General features: G+C 49.3%; 1 protein-coding gene across 1 annotated transcript in view; it reads left to right on the top strand.

Moving 5' to 3' along the window:
• The first annotated feature begins 4476 nt into the window (after nucleotides 1–4476).
• The window catches only part of LOC116825777 (ceramide synthase 4-like), a 145955-nt gene continuing 127257 nt past the window's right edge, over nucleotides 4477–23174 (top strand). Inside the window, exon 1 of the mRNA XM_032782033.2 lies at nucleotides 4477–4517. The gene's annotated coding sequence lies outside the window, so the exon portion shown is untranslated. The remainder of the gene's footprint in view (nucleotides 4518–23174) is intronic.

The following is a 23174-nucleotide window of genomic DNA, read 5'->3' as shown; positions in this document are numbered from 1 at the left end:
ATGGTCTTGCAGGTGCTGGTGGATCACCAGGGCGGTTTCACCGATATCAATATGGGGTGGTCAGGAAAGGTGCATGATGCATGCATCTTTAGGAACACTGGACTGTATAGAAATCAAACGGAGACATGGTAATGAGGAACAGTCTCTTGGTTACGGCTCTCACAGCTGTGTGTAACTCCAGATTTCATTGTGAAACCAGTCCCTAGAGATGGAGTTCACAGGGCACTGCAAGGAACCAGGAACATGCGAGAAAAGTGGTGAGGGAGTTTGGAGAGGGCATGCACACAGCCCCTAGCTACCCCCTGCCTGCGCCCTGAACTACCCCCTGCCCGCACACAGCCCCTAGCTACCCCCTGCCTGCACCCTGAACTACCTCCCTCTGCACACAGTCCTTAGCTACGCCCTGGTTGCACCCTGAACTATCCCCCTCTGCACACAGTCCCTAGCTTCCCCCACTCTGTTCCCCACAAAGCAGGGCTGGCTTTAGGAAGTGCGGGGCCCAATTTGAACAGTTTTGACTGGGCCCTGGCAGGGATGACTTTAAAAAACAAACAAACGTGGGGCTTGTACTCATCGGGCAGCAGGGGCGGCTCCAGGCCCCAGCACGCCAAGCGCATGCTTGGGGCGGCATGCCGCGGGCGGCACTCTGCTGGTCACCGGGAGGGCGGCAGGTAGGGTGCCTTTGGCGGCATGCCTGCAGAGGGTCCGCTGGTCCTGCGGCTTCGGTGGACCTCCCGCAGGCGTGCCTGTGGAGTGTCTGCTGGTCCCAGGGTTCCACCGAGGCCGCAGGACCGGTGAGTGGCAGAGCGTCCACTGCAGCATGACGCCATGCTTGGGGCGGTGAAATGTCTAGAGCTTCCCCTGCAGGGCAGTGCTCCGAGTTTTTGGTAGCACTTCGGCGGCAGGTCCTTCACTTACTCTAGGTCTTCGGCGGCACTGAAGGACCCGCCATCAAAGTGCTGCTGAAGACCCGGAGCGGGCGAAGTACCTGCTGTTGAAGTGCCACTGAAGACCCGGAGTGCTGCCAGGTGAGTAAAAATTAAAAAGACGCCTCTAGCCAGGGAAGGGATTCTCACTGGGCGTGGGTCCCGATTCGGGGGAATTGGTGGAATAGGCCTAAAGCCAGTCCTGCCCCACAGTATCCATGGGGCTTGTGGATGATGAGGTGGAGTCACCGCCAAGGATGGTGTACAGCTCCTTAGAGAAGAAGCATGTCTTTGGCGCCACACCTGAGTGACGGTTGGCCTCCCTTGCCTTCTGGTACGCCTGCCTCAGCTCTTTGATTTTAGCATAGCATTGCTGCATGTCCCTTTCATGCCCCTTCTCCCGCATCCCACTAGCAATCAGCCCATAGGTATCAAAGTTCCTGTGGTTGGAGCGAAGCTGTGACTGCACAGCCTCCTCTCCCCACAGACCCAGCAGATTCAACAGCTTTGGTGTACACCACACAGGAGCGTGTTTACTGCGGAAAGCTGGGAAGATACGGGTGCAAGGATGTTTTGCACCCTAAGCGAAACTTCCACCTTCCACCACCCCACCCCACCCTGTGGCAGCTGTCTGCCCCCTCTTCCACCCCAAAGTGCCCCTCCCCAAGGTAGCTCCTCCCCTCTGCCCTGATGCGCCCCCCCTGCAGCGGCTCCCCCCAGCCCAGGGAGCTGTGTGGTAGGTCCTTGCCCCAGCTCACCTCTGCACCGCCTCCTCCCCGAGCACTCCATCGCTGCTCCACTTCTACCACCTCCCAGGCTTGCAGCACCAATCAGCTGTTTGGCGCCGCAAGCCTGGGAGGGAGAGAAGCAGAGCAGGGCGGCGTGCTCAGGGGAGGAGGCGAGGCAGAGGTGAGCTGGGGTGGGGAGCGGTTCCCCTGTGTGTCGCTCCTCCCCTTACTTGTTGCAGACGGCCCACCCCGCATCCCCATGCCCCAGGTCCCTCCGCCTAAATGCTGCCACCGCCGAGGGTGGCCGAAGATCCAGCCGTTGCGGTCACCGCCAAAGGACCCTGTCATGGTATCTAGCCCCAATCTGAATCTTAGAGTCCAAAAAAATGGGGTACCAGCATGAATTCCTCTAAGCTTAATTACCAGCTTAGATCTGATAAGCTGCCACCAATCAGGGCTTGGAGTGCCTGATAAACTCTGGTCTCTCCAAAACCTTCCCTGGGGACCCCAAGACCCAAATTCCTTGAGTCTCACAACAAAGGGGAATAAACCATTTCCCTTCCGCCTCCTTTCTTCCTCCCAGATCTTTCCCGCCCTGGGTACACCAGGAGATCACCGTGATTCAAACTCCTTGAATCACAACACAGAGAAATCAGGTTTCTCCTCCCCCTTCTCCCCCCCCAGGCTTTTCTCCTCCTGGGTTATCCTGGAGAGATAGACAGATTCAAGCTCCTGTGAATCTAAAACACAGAGGAAATTCACCTTCCTCCCCCCCCTCCTTCTCTCTCCCCACCATTCCCTGGTGAGTACAGACTCAGTTCCTTTGAGCCTTAACAAGGGAAAAAAATTAATCAGGTCTTTAAAGAGAAAACTTTTAATAAAAAAAGAGAGAATAAAGATAATCACTGTAAATTCAAGATGGAATATTACAGGGTCTTTCAGCTTATAGAAACTGGAGAAAAAGCCTCCTCCAGCAGAAATACAATTTAAAATACTTCAGCCAAATACACATTAAAACTCTACCAGCCAGATACACATTTGCAAATAAAGAAAACCAATTAAAAAGACTAAACCGCCTTTCTACTTGCACTTACTACTTGAATAGAAAATTAGAGCCTGTAGTAAGTCCGGTCACTCTCAGATCCCAGAAAGAACAACGCAAAACCCAAAAAACACAAACAAAAGCTTCCCTCCACCGAGATTTTAAAGTATCTTGTCTCTTGATTGGTCCTCTGGTCAGGTGTTGCAGGTCACTGTTTGTTAACCCTTTACAGGTGAAAGAGACATTAACCCTTAGCTCTCTGTTTATGACAGACCCGAAATGCTGCCCCCCAAATGATAGTGCCCTAGGCGACCACCTAGGTCACCTAATGGGTTGCACCGGCCCTGGTGATCTGTCCACAACAAGCAAACAGGAAGAGGAATTTCAAAATTTCCCAGGCCTTTAAACAGGGCAGAGGTGCATGCCTGTGTACCTTCAGGCATAGGTGCCAACTCCGTGGGCGCTCTGGGGCTGAAGCACCCACAGGGAAAAAATGGTGGGTGCTGAGCACCCACCGGCAGCCCCCCTATCAACTCCCCCCCCACAGATCAGCATTTCCCCCTCCCTCCCTGTGCCTCCCGCCCACCACGAAACAGCTGTTTCATGGTGTGCAAGAGGCTGGGAGGTAGGAGGAAAGAAGGAGAATGCGGCGCGCTCGGGGGGGGGTGTGGAACTGGGCAGGAAGAGGCAGGGTAGGGGTGGGGCCTGTTGGAAGGGGTGGAGTGGGGGCTGGCCCTGGGTCAGAAGCGGGTTTCGAGCACCATCCAGCACTTTGGAAAGTCAGTGCCTGTGTTGAGGGCAGTCATGATGGGCATTCTGGGACACCTCCTGGAAGCCATTTAGAGCAACATGAGCAAAGGCGCTGTGCTACACTGACCCTGCCACGCTCTGTTGGCGTAGCAGGAGAGTAAATCGTGGGGAGGAGCATTGCAATGTGCACATCTCCACTGTTCTGTCAGTGACAGCTGACTTTTGTCGACAAAACAGCAGTGTAGACAAGGCCTCAGAAGAATGGAGCTTGAGAACTAGAGTTTAATTTAAGGATATTTACTTTGCATATTTTGACATGTGATGTTGACTATTTGTGTTTTAATGATTATAAACTTTAATTTTTTGAATCTGAACATCTATTGTCGTTAAATAATTATTGTCCAGCCCCTATTGTTTGCCCCCCTGTAATGGATAAAATTGGAAGAAATGCTTTAAAAACACTGCTATTATCCATTGAAATAATAAAAAGTAAAAATGAAATTCTGCCACACCAAGTTATAGCCGAGAGTTACACACAGCACAGGGCCTGATGAATGGATGGGGGAGACGCCCGACTTCTGGACAAGGGTTCAGCCTGCCAGCAGCATGGCAGCCTGTGATTTGCTTTCAGTAGCTACCTGATCATATTTCTGCTTCTTGTCATTTGCATATTAGACGATGACTCTATATATTTATTTTCAGGAAATGATTTTTTTTTTGATTTACTAAAATGGATGTTTGGGAAGGAAATTCGGAGACCGGGGAAAGTGGGACTGGAGGGTTAGCAAAGTACAAGGGACTGGAAGGGGAGAACAATGGGGAAACTGGGAGAAGCACAGAACTGGGGCAGGTTGGCACAAAGGCAAGTCAGACTCCAAGGAGGCCACGCAGACAACGGGCCTCCGCGGCCCCGCACCACGGACACGCTGCCCGGCGGCGGCTGGGGAGCGCTCAGGGCCCGCCTCGCTCCAGCGGGGAGGCTCCGCCCGGCTCGCCGCCTGCTGCGGCGCCGCCCCCCGCGCCGAGCTGCGGCAGCCGGAGCCGGTGGCGGTGGGGCTGAGCGGGGAGCAGGTGAGAGCCGCAGCAGCGCGCGGGGGAGAAGGGGGCAGTGCCCGGGGGAATAAGCGGGGGAGGAGCTGGAGCTCGCTCTGCCCTGGGGGGTTGGCTGTGGGAACTTTGTTGGTGAGGTCTGGCTGGGGGCAGCTCTGAGACCAAGGGGAGGGGCTCACGGCTAGTGGTGCCCAGAGGAGATGGGGCAAGGCTCGTGTCTGACGGTACATACAGGGGAGCAGGAGGGGGGCCCCGAGGTTGTGATGCCCAGGGAGGAGTTAATGGAGGCTGGCAGCTTCTGGGGGCGATGGGCTGCGTTGTGGCTGGCAGTGCTTATAACAACAGCCATAAAAATACAGAAATGACACAGCACAGTAATGCTGAAAATTGCTAACTTTCTCATTTATGCCATATAATTATAACATCAATTGAAATAGAAACGTTGCTTATACGCGCTAGATATTATACACTGAAAGGTACGTACAAGTGATTGTATGAAGTGTTAGTTTGCACTGACTTCACTTGTGCTTCATGTGTCCTGCTGTGAAACTAGGCAAATATCTAGATGAGATCTCTACATACCCCTGGTTGAGAACCACTTCCTTAGCCTGCTCCTGGGTCCATTTGTAACCCCAAACCACTTGTGCTTTAATCCTTCCCCCCCAACTGCAAATGGGTCTGCCCTCCTGCGGGTAACTGAGGGCTTGTCTACAGAAAAGCGTTAATGTTAAAGCAAAGTAGGGACTTTCCCGGGGTGTCAGCAGGGCATACGCAGGCAGGCAGAGTGCTATGCATTAGTGCACTTTACAAAGCTCGCCCCTCCGATAGGGCAGAAAATCTTAAAAATGTGACTTGAGTGTCACCGTTGCAATGTCTGCCTGAGGCTGCAAAGAGCTAGAGACAACTGCCCTGAGAGGCAGAGTTGCCCATGTATCTCAATGACCCACCACTTGGGGGTGTTCTGCCAGCCCCTCCCCAGTGGAGATCTCTCTGTGCGGCAGAAGGGGAAGAGCACAGTGGGTCAGAACTGGAAGGCCCCCCATGTTGCTGAGTCTGACTCTACAGGGGAAAAGAGGACCCCTGTTGCTTTCCCCCTCCTCCCCCCTGCACCTGGGGGCTAGGGATAAAGGCCTCAAGCTTGTCTAGGGTAAGAGGGGGGCCATCCTGGTGCTCCCACTGCTTTGCTACTATACCTGCCTCTCAGGGAGGAAAGAGAGTTAGCACTATTTGCATGGTGGCAGGGTCACGGTGGGGCCCATGTGACTGGGTGTGCTAGGGTTCTGGTTTACCTTTATCCAGACCTGGGTGCACCTAAAGGTACAGGCTGCCCTTTTCCTGCCCTGCAGAGGTGACTGCACATTCCTGTGGCTTTTCTAGACTTCCTTAACTGGGAGAACTCCTTCATGAGTTGAAGACCCACACTCCAGAGATCCCCCCCCAGGACCTGAAGTACCTTGTCCTCCTTCTGGCCATGTGACCCTCAGAGTCTGACCCATTGACTCTGGTCAGCCTGCCTGAGCAAGCCCACCACCTGCAAACCTGGAGCCCCTAGAACTTTGAATGTTTGACATGTTCCGCGTTTGACACGGTTCCGCATGGGGAACTGTTAGTTAAATTGGAAAAGATGGGGATGAATATGAGAGTTGTAAGGTGGATTAGGAACTGGTTAAAGGGGAGACTCCAGCGGGTCGTACTGAAGGGTGAACTGTCAGGCTGGAAGGAGGTTACTAGTGGAGTCCCTCAAGGATCGGTTTTGGGACCGATCTTATTTAACCTTTTTATTACTGACCTTGGCACAAACGGGAATGTGCTAATAAAGTTTGCAGAATACACAAAGCTGGGGGTATTGCTAACACGGAGAAGGACCAAGGATACTATTCAGGAAGATCTGGACCACCTTGTAAAACTGGAGTTAATAGTAATAGGATGAAATATAATAGTGAAAAGTGCAAGACTCATGACTTAGGATAATAATATAAGAATTTAGATATACGGTTGGGGACGCATCAGTTGGAAGCGACAGAGGAGGAGAAGGACCTTTGGGGTATTGGTTGATAGGTCAGGATGAACTATGAGCCGCCAATTGCCGATATGGCTGTTAAAAAAGCAAATGCGGTTTTAGGATGCATCAGGCGAGGTATTTCCAGCAAGGATAAGGAGGTGTTTAGTACCGTTATATAAGGCGCTGGTGAGACCCACCTGGAATATTGTGTGCAGTTCTGGTGTCCCATTTAAGAAGGATGAATTCAAACTGGAACAGGTTCAGAGACGGGGCTGAACTAGGATGATCCGAGGAAATGGAAAAACCTGCCTTATGAAAGGAGACTCAAAGAGCTTGGCTTGTTTAGCCTGGGGGGGGGGGTCCAAAAGAAGGCTGCGGGGGGATATGCTTGCTCTATAGTAAATATATATTCAGGCGAGATTAATGCATAGGGAGGAGAGGAATTATTTAGTTTCAGTACTAATGTAAAGGCACAAGGACGAAATGGTACAAACTGGATTATTAGAAATTTAGACTTGAAATTAGACGAAGTTTCTAACCGATTAGGGAGTGAAGTTCTGGAACAGCCTTCCGAGGAAAGTAGTGGGGGCAAAAGACTTATCTGAGCTTAAGACTAAGCCTTGATAAGTATATGGAGGGGATGATATGATGGGGATAGTTTAATTTGGGCAATTTGATCTTGGATTATCAGCAGATAAGTCTGCTCAATGCGTCTGTGACGGGGATGTTGGTGGGAATGGGAACTGAGTTACTGCAGAGAATTCTTTCTGAGGTGCTGGCTTTGGTGAGTCTTGCCCACATGCTCAGGGTTAAGCTGATCGCCCGATAATTTGGTGGTCGGAAGGAATTTTCTCCAGGGTGGATTGGCAGGGGCCCTGGAAGTTTTTTCGCTTCCTCTGCAGCGGTGGGGCATGGGCCACTTTGCTGGCTGCGATTCTCTGCAGCTTGGAGGTCTTCAAACCACAATTTGAGGACTTCAATAACTCAGTCATGGGTTAGGGGTTGTTATAAAAGTAGATGGGTAGGGTTCTGTGGCCTGCGTTGTGCAGGAGGTCAGACTAGATGATCATATTGGTCCCTTCTGACCTATGAGTCTATGAGTCTATGAATGGGATCAAAGTGAGCAAAAAAAGTGGAGCATTTCATGCTCCATTCCCTTGATCATGGCATGTACATACTTACCTGGGGAGGAGATTTCTGACTGTGGAGGGCTCTTTAATCTCACAGAATGAGAGCCAGTGCTAGAAGATGACGTTAGCCAGATGGAAATCAAGACTCTCTTTCTAAAAGAGCTGCTCTAGTATAACCAGAAATTATGGACTCTGTGGGGGAGTCATTGGGTGAGGTTGTACAACCCACGTTATGGACGTCGGAGTAGGTGATCATAATTAGAGCTTCACACAGGTCACTGTGGGGAAAAAAAGTCTGATCTTTTTTCCCCATTTGTCTGTGACTTTTCCTTTTGTGTCCATGACTCACCCCACTCACTCAGGGCTAGGCCCGGCTCCCCATGCCAAACATTATGACCAGGTGCATGGAGTTGTAACATCACTCAGGTTTGGCCCAACTGCCCCTCAGTCATGACGGGGGGTGGAGGGCAGGGGCCAAACCTGAATGATTCTGTAGTCTGCCCTAGCCACCTGTGCAACACAAAGATAGCTGGTGATTTTCGTGCCACCATCAAAAGCTGAGAGAACACGCCCAATCCAAGAGGAGCCCATTGGCTCATTTGTAATTGTCAGGAAAGTCACCCCAACAGAAGGAAACCCCTTAAAGCTGCTGACACAGGGCATGTGACCTGCTGTTCAGTGGAAGATGATGGACACTATGGGTATGTCAACTCTGCGAAGAAGGACCTGTGGCACTGAGTGTCAGCTGTGTAGATGTTCAGGCTCAGGCTGGAGCCCAGGCTCTGAAACCTGATGAGTGGAGAAGGCCTTGGAGCCCACTTCCAGCCCAAGCCTGAACATTTACACTGCTGTTGTTAGTCCTGCAGCCCAAGTCAATTGACCCAGGCTCTGAAATTCAGTAACATGGAGTTCTTTGCGTATAGACATACCCCGTGGGGCCTTTCTTGGGAGTGCTGCATTATCCAGAGCTGGAACAGAAACTGGGAAAGTGGCATTGTGTATCTGAAATTAAGCTGAAAGGGCGATGCCTCTCCTTTGCCCAGAAGACCTGGATGTCAGTCCTACTGAGCAGTCAGCACCGGTAGTGGCTGGGCAGTGCCAGGGCACACCAGGTATTACAGATTGATGAGGTTCTGCCTAAAGAGTGGGTTCCTTACCCTGAGTCGGGGTTTCAACTTTTTTCTATTTGCATACCTCTACAAAAATTTGAATGGAGGTGTGGACTCCTTTGGAAATCTTAGACATAGTCTGCGGACCATAGGTTGAAAACCACTGCCCTCGGTAATACTGATCTCCTGGGGCAGAACAATTCTGAGGAGGTAAAGTAAGGGGAGATTTCTAGGTCTGCAGCCAGCATGGTCACTCCCAAGCAGGAAAGTGCTCCTGTGAATGTGGTATCCAGCTGCTCCAAGGGCCTTGGGCTCTAACCCACTCTGCTGTGGCTAGAGGCAGGACAAATCCACCCAAACAGGGTTTAATTGCTGTGTGGGTTCTGCAGTCCCTCCCTCTGCCAAAGCAAGAGACTGAGTATCTGTGTTCAGATCTGACAGAGATCAATTCACCCCCCCACCCCCATGAGTTCTGCAGTGGGTGTCAGAGGAGCTAAGGCTGTACTTCCACTCCAGACACTGATAGTGCTCTTCCTTTACAACTCACTCTAGCCAGAGGAAGAAATGAGGGGAGGCCTAGTAGCCAAATGGAAACTCTCAGGGGCTGGATATGTTCTCTATTTGCAGTCCCCACAGCAGCTAGGGAACACTGTCTCTTAAGGGTAAAGCCCTTAAGCCTCTTTGTGGCTACACAGCTGAGCCACATAGACAGCCTCAAAGGATTTAAATGATGGCTTACAAAGCAGATTTTCTGGCAGAGAAACATCTAAGCAAAGCCTACTTCTGCAATTGCAGGCTTCCCGGGTACAGGAAATTGCTACAGCTCTCTTGGCAAGGCCACATTATTAGTGGAGGGTAATGGTGTGTGGCCAGGCTTTTTAACTATGATCATGAGGACAGTTGTTTATTTTGCAAGGTCTCTCTGAGTGAAGAGCTTATTTGCATAGATGATAGCTGGTGTGAAGAGAGTTAGAGGTCTCAGGCCTGAATATCACAGCCCCATTCCAGCTGTTAAGGGCAGTGGAACTTCTTAGAAATATCGTAATGTCATTCTTGTTGCTGAGAATCTCTGTGAATCCCAGATGCCATGTCTTTGATCCTAACAGTTCTTGGGGCCCAAAAGGGAATTCATAGCAAACTTGTCAGAAAGGGCTGTTTGCCATGTCTGTCACCTGTGATATTTAGCAAGGCTGCTGGGCTCTGGGGTTGTCTGGCCTTTCCTGTGGCCGTGCTCTATTGCAAAGACATTCAGAAGTTCTCACTGGATGTAAGGAAAAAGGCAAACAACTGAGGAGCAAATTTGTGCCTGTGGCAGGCTGTGTGCCACAGCTGAGGAACTTAAGGGTTTCAGAGCTACCCTTTCTTGTCTGATCTGCCTGGTGGAGAGATTGTAGATAGATGCATGGAAGTCAGGCAGTTGCACATCTTTGCTGACCAGAAATGTCACTGTAGAGCTGTTCACAGTCTGCAGAGCTCTGAACAGGTTAAGAGCCCTTGGGGCACCATGTGCAGGTTGTGTCAAGTAGCATTGTAGAGAGAAGCAAAGAGGAGTATGTGGCCTGGCTGGCCATAGAAACCTGGACATTTTGACAGCTGGAAACTCTGACAACTCAACTCAACCTAGGGTCAGAGAAGCCTAAAGGAGGAGCATGTGTTTGGACCCAGAGCAATCTCTAGAGCTGTCTCATTGGAGGGCTCTTTAGCAGCCCACCGAGTCATAAGACAGATTCTCCCTGAGAGCTCCATGCAGAGTTGCAGCAGGGGAAGCTGCACTCTCCATTCCCTGGACAAGGTCATCATTTCTTTGTGTGTTTTTCCCCTTCACATTCCTCCAGAAAGTAGGAGCACAGGAAGAAGTGGTCAGGCTGAGAGGATGATTCTTGACCCTCTCCTGCCACATAAGAACAGCCATACTGGGTCAGACCAAAGGTCCATCCAGTCCAGTATCCTGTCTACCGACAGAGGCCAATGCCAGGTGCCTCAGAGGGAGTGAACCTAACAGGTAATGATCAAGTGATCTCTCTCTTGCCATCCATCTCCACCCTCTGACAAACAGAGGTTAGGGACACCATTCCTTACCCATCCTGGCTAATAGCCAGGGCCACTCCAGGGATTTTGCCACCCCAAGCAGCGTGCACAAAAAAACAACAACCCCACAATCGCGATCTGTGGCAATTGAGCGGGAAGTCCTTCACTCCTACCGGGAATGAGGGACCCTCCGCTGAACTGCCACCGAATACCTGGACCTGCCGCCCCTCTCCGGAGTGGCCGCCCCAAGCACCTGCTTGATAAGCTAGTGCCTGGAGCTGGCCCTGCTAATAGCCATTTATGGACTTAACCACCATGAATTTATCCAGTTTTCTTTTAAACACTGTTATAGTCCTAGCCTTCACAACCTCCTCAGGTAAGGAGTTCCGCAAGTTGACTGTGCGCTGCGTGAAGAAGAACTTCCTTTTATTTGTTTTAAACTTGCTGCCTATTAATTTCATTTGGTGACCCCTAGTTCTTATATTATGAGAACAAGTAAATAACTTTTCCTTATCCACTTTCTCCACATCACTCATGATTTTATATACCTCTATCATATCCCCACTTAGTCTCCTCTTTTCCAAGCTGAAGGAGGCCTAGCCTCTTTAATCTCTCCTCATATGGGACCCTCTCCAAACCCCTGATCACTTTAGTTGCCCTTCTCTGAACTTTTTCTAATGCCAGCATATATTTTTTGAGATGAGGAGACCACATCTGTACGCAGTATTCGAGATGTGGGCGTACCATGGATCTATATAAGGGCAATAATATATTCTCAGTCTTATTCTCTATCCCTGTCTGAACTGTGGTTTTGCTCTGTTCCTGATTGTTTACCAGGACCATGGGGAAGTCTGAGAGCAGAAGAGGTACTATACAGCCATGGATCTGCTGGTGCTTGCATGTCTGCTGACGGAGTACGCATGTTAAAGCAGATTTCAGGAACATGCTACCAAACTCCTGCTTTAAAGTGGAAAATCAGTTGTTATTTCAGAAGTTGTTATTGCTTATTATTTAGTGCCTAAGCTGTGCTAAGCACCTTTGAAAACAGACAGAAGAGATGATCCCTCCCCTGAGTACCTTGCAAACTGAATTGGACATAATGTGACAAAGGAGGAACAGACAGCAGCGGGACAGTTGGGTAGGAAAAGGGGTGCTGGGGATATGATATCAGGGAGAGCTCACACTCAGGGAAGACTAGCATGTGGTGTGAGGCAGCACTGAAAAGTATGTTTTGTTGAGGGACGAGTAGATGTTTTATTTGGCTGGTTTCTTGTAGGCCTTGTGGCAAAAGTGGAGGAACTTGAGTGAGGAACATCTGTGGCCTTACTGATCAGCTCAGAGAGGTCGCTGCATGTGTAGTGGATGGGCTGGGAGAAAGTGCCACCATGTATGTAGGAGAAGCAGATGAATGGAGATCTACGGTGGTACCGAGAGCAGAGTGTGTGGAAGGGCAGTGTGAAAGGAGATGAGATTAGCTAAATATGGGGGTCAGAGTTGTGGGAAACCTTGACAGAAAACATATACTTGAGGTAGTGGAGAAGGTAGGGGGTCAATAGAGTAGTTCAGAGGAGTGATCTGACCAGAGCAGTAGGCAAGGAATATTGTCTTGCCAACAGTACTATGAGTGGGTGGAAAGGAGGGTGCATGTTGGGGTGAGGAGGTAACAATAACCAAGGTAAGAAATCGGGGGGCCTCAGAACAGTGTTAGCTGGCTGGACACGCACAGAAGGTCGAATCATTTTTAATAGTGAGAGTAATTAACAATTTACCAACAGTCGTAGTGGATTCTCCATCACTGGCAATTTTTAAATCAAGACTGGATGCTTTTTTAAAAGATCTGTGGTAGTTCAAGAGGAATTATTGGGGAGAAGTTCTCTGGCCTGTGTAATAGAAGAGATCCGACTAGATAATCACAAGGGTCCCATCTGGCTTTGAAATTCTAAATCATGGAGATGCGGTGGATGAAGTGGCAGGATCTAGTCACAGTCTGGATAAGGGGAATGAAGGAGAGAGAGGGGTCAGGGTGACCCGTAGTCGGCAACCTTTCAGAAGTACCGTGCCGAGTCTTCATTTATTCACTCTAATTTAAGGTTTTGCGTGCCAGTAATACATTTTAATGTTTTTGGAAGGTCTCTTTCTCTAAGTCTATAATATATAACTAAACTATTGTTGTATGTAAAGTAAACAAGGTTTTTAAAAATGTTTAAGAAGCTTCATTTAAAATTAAATTAAAATGCAGAGCCCCCCAGACCGGTGGCCAGGACCCGGGCAGTGTGAGTGCCACTGAAAAACAGCTTGTGTGCCGCAGGTTGCCTATCCCTGGGTTATAGGCTTAATGGACAGGGGAATAGCAGTGGGGTTCATAGGAACAGAAAATGATGGGGCAGGCATGGGAGAGAAGATCAGTTTGGTTTTGGCCATGTTATGTTGATGGTGAGATATCCAGAAGGAGACATCAGAGGGCAGGACAAGATTTGGAAATGACTGAAGGGAGGCTGTAGGGGAGAGGTTGATCTGTGATCTTGATTCCCTGATATGAGTGATTTCCCGGAGGGATGCACTCCAGGATGGCTTCATTGATATTGGTACTTTGTGGTTCATTTAACAGAGAGGAAAAAGCATGTGTTATCTGTTGTGTGCTCAATGCCCATTGCAGCTTGGTTTGCAGGGATGTCCTGCACACAAATCTGTCTTCATCATATTGCATTCAGATCTGCCATCAAGCAGAGAGGGGGATTGTTTAGTGCGGCCCAGGAAGGGGAAACAGGAAGTTAGGAAAGGAAAATTAGGCTGAAGATCTGCATATGTTTCACAGCAGTGGGACTCATTCAGCTGCAGATTAATCTCCCGAGGGAAGTGATGGAAGCCTTACAGCTTGAGACTTCTAAAGCTGTACCGGACAAGGCACTAAAACACATGCAATGAACTGGCACAAAATTTGATTAATGCAAGTTGAGGTTGCCAGGTGATAGCTCTTACCCTTCCAGAAGGTCAGTTTGGCAAAACTCAGACTTCTGATGCCAGAAAATACAGAGTTAAGGTATTTAACCACTTTAACTCTGCCCTTTCTGATCAATGCCCAGAACACCTGTACTCACATTCCTTTTCACTGTGGGGCGGCTCCAGGCACCAGAGCTCCAAGCATGTGCCTGGGGCAGCAGGCCGTGGGGGGGCACTCTGCCGGTTGCTGCTAGGGCGGCAGGCAGGTTGCCTTCGGCAGCTTGCCTGCGGAGGGTCTGCTGGTCCCGCGGCTTCGGTGGACCTCCCGCAGGCGTGCCTGTGGGAGGTCCGCCGAAGCTGCGGGACCAGCGGACCCTCACTGCTTGGGGCGGCAAAATGTCTAGAATCATCCCTGGTAATGGGCCTGCACGTGTCCTGTGCTTAAGCCCTGAGCCTACTCCCCCAAAAGAATACCATGTTTGTAAAATTTAACAGCTACTTCATTTTGTTTACGGTCCCTTCACACCTGCATCCAAGATACCACCTAACCCTGTCCTTTCCCCTACCCATCATCAAACCCACAACTTGCTCTTCTATCCCACCTCATTACTGACAATACCCCAGCACCCTGCTACTGACAAAATCTATGCAATTCTGTATTGAAACAGGCACTGAAGACCCCACTGCCCTGCTACTGACAATGTTCTTTATTGAAACACCCAGTCCACCCCTCCTTCAAACCGGCCCTCTCCCCACACACTTAGGCTAGTCCCGCCTCCCCGCTGAGGTTACTTTATTTATCTTCTGAATTTCAGATGTTTAAAACTGCAGTACTTTCACCCCCCATCCAGATCCTAGCTCACATGGGGGACAAGGAGAGGGGCTCAGACAGCCAAAAAGGAACAGAGTCCCCCTGGACTCCAAAACATGCAGCGGGCAGGGAGACAGGCTCAGACCCCTGCAGTGGGGTAGGGCTTCCTTAGATGCCAGTACACACACGGAAGGAGAGAATTCAGGGCTGACAGGCCCCTCCCCCCAACTTCCTCTGCTACATCTTATATTCTCCAACCCTTCCTGTTCTCTCCCTTCCCACTCCCCCTTACCTGAGCCCCTAACCCCTCTTCCTTCACCTACTTCGCATTCCCATTTATCCCCTTCCCCGCTCTATCCCCATCTCCCACTGCAGACCCAAACCCCTCTCTCCCTGTCCCCACCTACGCTATCCTCCCAGTGAGCATTTGCATGTGTCATTTATTGTCTTTTCAAAAATAGTTTGAGAGCCTTCTTACTTATCTGCTGTACTTGCATTACATTTTTTAAAATACTCACCAAACAAACACACAACCCAACACATCTCACCTTGACAGAGGCAGATTTTCCCCAGATGTTAATAATTCAGTCTCAGATTGCTGCCCAGGGTGGATTTCAAACTTCGAAGTTGCTAGAATCTGTGAACTTAATGAAATGCTGTTATATTTTCCTGGGGGCTGTGTCTTGGGAACCCCTTGCTTAAATGACCCCACATTTGGATCACTAACCCTACCCTATGCTGCCAAAGCAAATGTTAAGCCAATCTTTATAAGCAGGTGGATTTTAGAGTAAGTGCTCTAAAATCCACATGCTTAAACAGATTGTCCTGAATAATCATCCTTTAAATAGGAAGGGCTCCCGAACCTTAGCTGGAGAGCAGAGCTGGTGCTCCGCTCTAATATTTTATGAATCTAGAGGAAGAATGGAGGGTTCTACTCATCCATGAGCAGCATAGCAGGCTCAGAGAGATGTGAAATGGCCTGTTCATCTCAATAAGATGTTTTCAGCTGAAATATACTAACCAGTGGCACTGAATATAGCCTGAAACCCTAGCGCTGAGATGTGAGTGGAGGTTCACTTCCTCCCTCCTCAGTGCAGGAGAGTTTCTGAATTCTGCCAGTTCTCAGCTCCTCACCCCAGGCTCAGCAGTGTGTTCGTGGTGCAGACTCTGAGCATGTGGTTTTATGCTCCCCCCAGAGGGGCTGGGCTTCCCAGAGACCCCCCAGAGGGGCAGAGGCAACTCCCCTAGAACCTGACTCACGTGAAGAGGGGCATGGAGGTGCTTAGATGGGTAGGGGGTCCCAGATACTGGCACATGCATGGGGGGCTGGGATTGGGGCTCAGATACCGCTAGAGAGGCAAGGCCCCCATGCCCCAGCTTAAGCCCTGACCACAGGAACACAGAAAGAGGTGCTCAGATTCCCTTCACAGGGTAGGGCCTCCCAGATCATGGCACACACACAGAAAGGAAAAATGTGGGGCTGACAGATGCCCATGCCACTCACCCCTATATCCCTCCCCCACCCCCCAGTCCCTCTGGCCTCCTCTATCACCCATCTCCATGATCCTCTCTGCAGCCCAAAGCCCTCTCATCCCTATTCCCCTACTCCTAGAGGCACAGAATGCCCCTCCCTTGTTAGCAAGCATTCACCTCTAATCTTTTTACAAAAATAATTTGATTACGTTCCCTCCAAATAAAAATAATAATACAAAAGAAACCCAATAGTGACAGATTTCAGCAGGATACCACCTAGCCTTTCCAGATTTTTGCCCAAGATGGGACTTAAACATCATTGTCTGGGTGAATTCGGCAGCAAAGGCTTACTGTTTATTCCTCTGAGCTCTCCAGCTGCAGTGAACGCTTTCCACCTACAGATCCTTCTAGCCTCACTCTCTGCACATGCTCCCTGTGATCTGTTTGGTGCATGACCCTCACTGGAGAGCCAAACTAGTGCTAACAACATTCTGAATTTTGCTCCCTGAAAGGGCTTGCTGGTGCCAGGTACTCTCTGCGAGCAACCCTCAAGTCAGTGAGACTCTTGTGCCTGGATCAGAGTGGTGGTTTGTTTGATCTCTAGGTCTGAGCAAAATATCTTGACCAGAATATCCCTTTAGAAAGTTGTTTATTGCAGGGGTGAAGGGTGTGTCTCAGAAACCACTTGGTCAAATGACCCCAAATTTGGATTACACCAGATTTCAAGGCAATCTGATAAGCATGCAGATTTTAGAGCTTGAAGAGTCTCATCCTTTAAACAGAAAGGGATTCTCAGCCTTAACTCCTAGTAGAGCTAGTTACAGAGAGCAGCCCTGCATTGGCTGGGAGGTGAACTGACTGCTTTATTCAGTCTTTTCTCTTCTCATTCCTCTGATTGTCTGTGCCAGGAGATCCTGTCATAGGGTTTATGTATGTTTTGCTTTGCAGGCAGAATCAAATTGAAAAAAAAAATCCCACTTGTGAAGTGACTCTAGTAATTGGTTATTTAGAAAATAAAGTGGCAGATGGTAAGTCTACAGCCATTGTCCAAACACATGCCTCTGTCCTTTGTATCTGTTCCTCTTGGGGTAGCTAGAATCCATTTTGCTGATCAGAGCTGCCTCCTTAGCCAACCCAAGGGAGCTCGTTTTGTGACATCAGTGCTTTGCTAAATCACTTTGCAGCATCCGATCTTTAGCTGATAGACTGGCATGTCTCTTTGTCCTGTGATGACTTGTCAGGGTGTTGGAACCGGCACTCTTTAAAACCAAAGATCTCTGGAGGAATTACAATGCTAACAGGCATGCATTTCTCACCTAGAGTTTGACAGGTCACAGATGAGCAAGACTCGGGGTAGGTCACACTGCAGCTGGGAGGTGCAATTCCCGCATGGGTAGACATAGATGTAGGCATGCTAGCTCTGCTCAAGCTAGTGTGGTCCTTCGGCTAGCCACTCGTGTACAATCCCACCTGACCCTTGGGGTACGAACTCAGGTAGCTCGAGCAGAGCTAGTGTGTGTAACACTGGGAATCACACTTCCTGACTGCTGCATCTTAGCTCACACAAGGCCAAAGCCTAGCCTGGGCAAGGCAGTTAGCATGTCTAGGTAACGATAGAGAGGAGCCTAGTGAAGACAAGGCCTTACTGGAATTCCCAGTTTTCTGCTATTTATTGCATTGTGTCTATTATCTGCTGCTTGCTCAGTAAGATCTGGGGGAGACAGCTTCCCTCCCCACATATGTGTGCACTCTTGAGTCTGTTAAAGGTTTGCTTCACAGTTCTGTAGGACCCTGGCACTCTGCTTACAAGCCTTTCAGTTCTTTGCATCTTTATATTTCATTCCAAAACAGCTCCCCTTAGGACAGTGGTTCTCAAACTTTCGTACTGGTGAACCCTTTCACATAGCAAGCCTCTGAGTGCGACCCCCACCTTATAAAGTAAAAACACATTTTTATATATTAAACACCATTATAAATGCTGGAGGAAAAATGGGGTTTGGGGTGGAAGCTGACAGCTCGCGACCCCCTGAAGGGTCCTGACCCCCAGTTTGAGAACCCCTGCCTTAGGAGGAAATATTTATCCTAGAGAAGAGCACAAGGGACTAAGAGCCCTCACCTGATGCTAGGATTTACACGTGAAGTGGTAGGTTCTTACTCAAGGGCAACAATGGCATTCTCCTCTAACCTTAATGACCCATCATTCTTAAATCAGAATCAGAGATGCCGGAGTTGGGCTGCAGATTGTGTGGTTCAGGCTCCTATCCAAAGACTGTCTGGGGTCTGCAGTTGTTCAGGTGATATAGTCTTTTGGAAGACATCCATAGCACTGTGTCATCTTTCAAGGGAGCTTGTAGTTTTTATCATGCAGTGGCAGCCAGAAGTGAGTTTGGGTAATGGTGTCAGTTTGCAAGGCTGGGATCTCGAGTTAGGCTGTTTCAGGCAGAGCTCTCCACGAATCCCCTCTTAGCTGTTCTTCACTCAAGGACTGCACTGGGGGTGGAGGGGAGGGGAAAGTGTAGTGTACTGTATTAGGCCCTGCCCACTTGGGATGCCACACACTGGAGATTGTGCAGACCTCTGTAATGTGATCTTTTGTCTTGTTTCTAGGACCACCCATGAAAGAGGTAACGATGTTGGTACTTCAGATACTTTTGAGATGGGCTGGGGCAGTTTACACCTTCTCTGAGCTATTGTTCCAGGCTGTCTACACACTCAGTCAGACTTTGCTCACAGTTTGAAGGTTACGTTCTTGCTATAGGGACTAGAGCCCGTGGTGTTGTCTAGGCCAGTGGTCTCCAAAGTGGAGTGTGCAAGACGATCCATTGGGGGGTGTGGCAGGAGGAGCACTGCTGAGCGGGGGAGGGCGGCCGGAGGAGGGAGGGAACGAGCGAGCAGGGAAGCTGGCCCCCTTCCCCGCAGGCAGGGCCACCTGGAGCGCAGGGGCTTTAGGGGCTGCAGGGCCCTGGGCTAAGGGGGCCCCAGGGCCCTGGCCTGAAGCTCTAAAGCCCCTTTCTGAATGCAGCCCTGAGTCCTCCGGCCCGTGGAGGAGCAAGGGCAGCCGCACGGTCAGTGGCTGGAAAGAAGCGGCGCTTTCCCTTTCAAAGCCAGCTGGAGAAAAGTGGCACTGGCTGCGCGGCTGCCCCTGCTCCTCCTGAGTCCTCCGGCCTGTGCTCGCAGGGCTGTATTCTGAAAGGGGCTTTAGAGCTGCAGGCCAGGTCCCTGGGACCCCCTTAACCCAGGGCCCTGCAGCCCCTAAAGTCTGTGTGTTCCGGGTGGCCCTGCCTGGGTGAGGGGGGGGCAGCTCCCAGAATCATGGCTCCCAGAATTGTGGCCTTGGGGGCGATGCCGTGCTGCACAGAGCCCCTGCACACCTCCTGCGCCAAACAGGAGCTGCCCCAGGTAAGTGCTCTGCACGTCCTGCTTGCCCCGGCCCTGAGCCTCTTCCCGCACCTCCACCCTGAGCTCCTTCCCACACGCACCCTAACTCGCTCCCAGACCCCACACCCCCACCCTAAGCGCCCTCCTGCATGCACCCTAACTCCTTCCCAGACCCCGCACCCCCATCCTTTGAGCGCCCTCCTGCACGCACCCTAATTCCCTCCTAGACCCCACACCCCTACCCTGAGTGCCCTCCCGCATGCACCCTAATTCCCTCCCAGACCCCGCACCCCCACCCTGAGCGCCCTCCTGCACGCACCCTAATTCCCTCCCAGACCCTGCACCCCTACCCTGAGCCCGCTCCCGCATGCACCCTAACTCCCTCCCAGACCCTGCACCTCCACCCTGAGTGCCTTCCCTCACCCTAACTCCCTGCCAGACCCCACAACTCCACCCTAAATCCCCTCCCGCACGCACCCTAATTCCCTCCCAGACCCCGCACTCCTACCCTGAGCCCCCCTCCCGCACTCTAACCCAGACCTTCGAATCGCTGTATCACAAAGTTTTAAACCAAGATTTTCAGAAATAGTGAAGCATTTTCAATTACTTTGCTCTCACTAAAACTATTATTAATTATTTTTTGTACCATTAATAAATAAAATACAATAAACAATATTTTTAAAATAATGTTTTTCATCTTTGTTTCATCCTTTTTTAATTTCTATTTTTTGTATGTTTTGTAATGTACATGTATATAATTTATACATAAATAAATATACATCTATTGGGGGTGCGTGCGCAGAAATTTTTTACTGATAGGGGTGCACAATCAGAAAAGTTTGGAGACCGCTGGTCTAGGCTTGGGAACAGCACCATGACAGCAGTTGGTTCTAGCAATCCATGCGGCTGCACTGGTTCTGAGCCATGTTTGTCCTTGTCTGCACTTACAGCTAACCCATGGCCAGCACTGCTTCAGCACCAGTGACTGCTGGAAGTGTGTGCGGAAACAGAACCATTAAGTGCTGACAGGGCCTTCATTTTATTCTTTTTTAAAAGAAAGCTTCGATTCTGGAGTATAAGATGGCAGCTCCAGAAAAGAGGCTCGGCTGTGAAGCTGCTACCTAACCTCACTACTGGGGCCTCTGTCCTCCCCACTGTGTGCTCTGTTGAGTAGGGGTTGGGCGGCAGTGTTGTATCTGTGCTCAGCACAGCAGCTGGGGAAGGGGTCTGGGATACTTAGCCCCAAAACCTGAAATATAGGCACTGACACACACACACAACTGGAGATGCTCTAGAATTTTGGCCACACTCCAGTTTTCTGAAGTTTACTGCAGCTCCCTGTCCCATGTATACAAGCAGTTCACAAATAATTTTGTCCTTGGCTTCCTCTCCTAGAGCGAGGGATTTTACTTTGCCATATGGCCGTATTAGGGGATTTCTCTGCAGATGCCTCAGATGCAGTCAGGTCACAGGCACGTAGCCAGGGACTATCTTAAAGATAAAGGGAAGCATCATCATTGAGTGACACACTCAACAATGAGTCTGGATTGCCTTCCCCCAGCTCTCTTCTGCTTATGAAATCCCCTCTTGAGCGAGGCCTTTCAAGAATGACCTCTTCCTGAACTTCTCTGGTTGTGCACCCAGTCAGTGTTGCTTTAGCATGAGCTCAGCTATTTCAGATTTGCTTATCTCCATCTTCTGTGAAACTGGAAGAATCTGCACTTTGCTCAAGTTCCACTCCAAAGAATGAGGTAGGTTCGTTTCAGTAATGGCTTAAACCCACCCAGGAGCAAAGGTCCACAGGAACATCGTCTCCCCCAGTGCCCTTCTCCAGAGGATAGGCACCACAGCACTGTTCAGATCAGGACGCTGGCAGTGTGGGTTTCGCTTTAAGGGCTTTATTTCCTGGGCTTGTAGGTTTACACTCGACCTGTAATTCAAAAGAAAATTAACTTTCTTCTCACTTATTTACAATCCATTGCTTGCTGTTCGCTCCTTACAGAGTGGGCTCTATGCTCTCTGTAACGTCAGCTGGGTGTAGGAATGTTACCTTACAGTGTAACTGACAAATGAGTAAACGTGGACAGATTGCGAAGGAGGAGCACAAAAGAATAGCAAAGGTGTGTAAGGACAAAATCAGAAAGGCTAAGACACCAATGAGTTTCACATAGCAAGAAACATAAAAAGAGAATAAGATGAGGTTCTATAAATACATTAGGAGCAAGAGAAAGACAGAAGAAGGAATAGTCCACTACTTAGCAGAGAAGGAGAGTAATAACAGACAACTCCAAAAAGCCTATGGTGTTTAATGCCTATTTTGTTTCAGTCTTCACTAAGAAAGTTAATTGTGACAGGATGCATAACACAGATAACAACAAGAGGGAAGGAACACAGGCCAGAAAAGGGAAAGAATGTGTTAGAGACTATTTAGATAAAGTTAGATATATTCTAGTAAGCAGGTCCTGACAAAGTGCACTCTAGGATACTTTAAGAACTAGCTGAGCAATCTCGGAACCAGTGTTAATTGTCCTTGAGAATATATGGAGGATGGGTGAGGTCCCGGAGGACTGGAGAAGGGCAAACATAGTACCTATTTTTAAAAAGGAGAACAGAGGATCTGGGGAATTATAGGCCTGTTGGGCTAACTTTGATAACTGGAAAGTTTCTGGAACATATTATCAAACAATTAATTTGTAAGCACCTAGAGGCTAATAGAGTGATAAACAATAGCCAGCATGGATTTGTCAAGAACAAACCATGCCAAATCAACCAAATTTCCTTCTTTGACATGGTTACTGGTCTAGTGCATAGGGGGAAGTAGTAGGCATGATATATCTTGATTTTAGCAAGGCTTTTGGCACAGTGCCACATGACAATCTCATAAGCAAACTAGGACAATTACTATAAGGTGGATGCATGTCTGGTCGGAGACTTATACTCAGAGAATAGTTATCCATGGTTTGCTGCCAAACTGGGAGGACATATCTAGTGGGGTGCTATATGGACCAGTCCTGAGTCCGGTACTATTCAACATTTTCAAGGTGGGAGGGGTTGCGAGCACTTTGGAGGATAGAATTAGAATTCAAAATGACCTCGATAAATTGGAGAATTAGTCTGAAGTCAACAAGATGAAATTCAATAAAGGCAAGTGCAAAGTATTGCACATAAGAAGAAAAAATCCAAGGCACAAATACAAATTGGGGAATAACTGGCTAGGTGGAAGTACTGCTGAAAAGGATCTGGGGTTATAGTGGATCACAAACTGAATATGAGTGAACAATTTGATGCCATTATGGAAAAGGGTAAAATTGTTCTGAGATTTATTAATAGGAGTGTGATATGTAAGACCTAGGGAAGTAACTGTTCTGCTCTCCTTAGCACTGGTGAAGCCTCAGCTGCGGTACTGTGTCCAGGTCTGGGTGCTACACTTTAAGAAAGCTGTCGACAAAATGGAGAGTCCAGAAAAGAGCATTTTGAAAACCTGGTCTATGAGAGAGGCTAAAAAACTAGGCAAGTTTAGCCTGAGAAGAGTACAAAGAGGTCTTTAAATATGTGAGGTAGGTAAGTAATGTTTACAGACGGGTAAATCCAGATATAATTCACCGCAGGTCACACATTGGGTCAGCGGCATAGTTGGATATAGAACCCTGGAGTCCTGATTATTATTATTTGCATCCTACTCTCACTACATTGGTGCACAGGGCTTCCATCCCTCTCCTTCATCAAGTAGGAGACCTGAGTCTCCAGTTCTAACCACTAGAAGATACTTCTCCTGATAAGCTTTAGCTTCAGTTACATATGATTTAT

Source organism: Chelonoidis abingdonii, chromosome 11 (genome assembly GCF_003597395.2).
Source record: "Chelonoidis abingdonii isolate Lonesome George chromosome 11, CheloAbing_2.0, whole genome shotgun sequence".
NCBI lineage: Eukaryota > Metazoa > Chordata > Testudines > Testudinidae > Chelonoidis > Chelonoidis abingdonii.
Note: the sequence above shows the minus strand (reverse complement) of the source record. Positions and strands in the feature narration are given on the sequence as shown.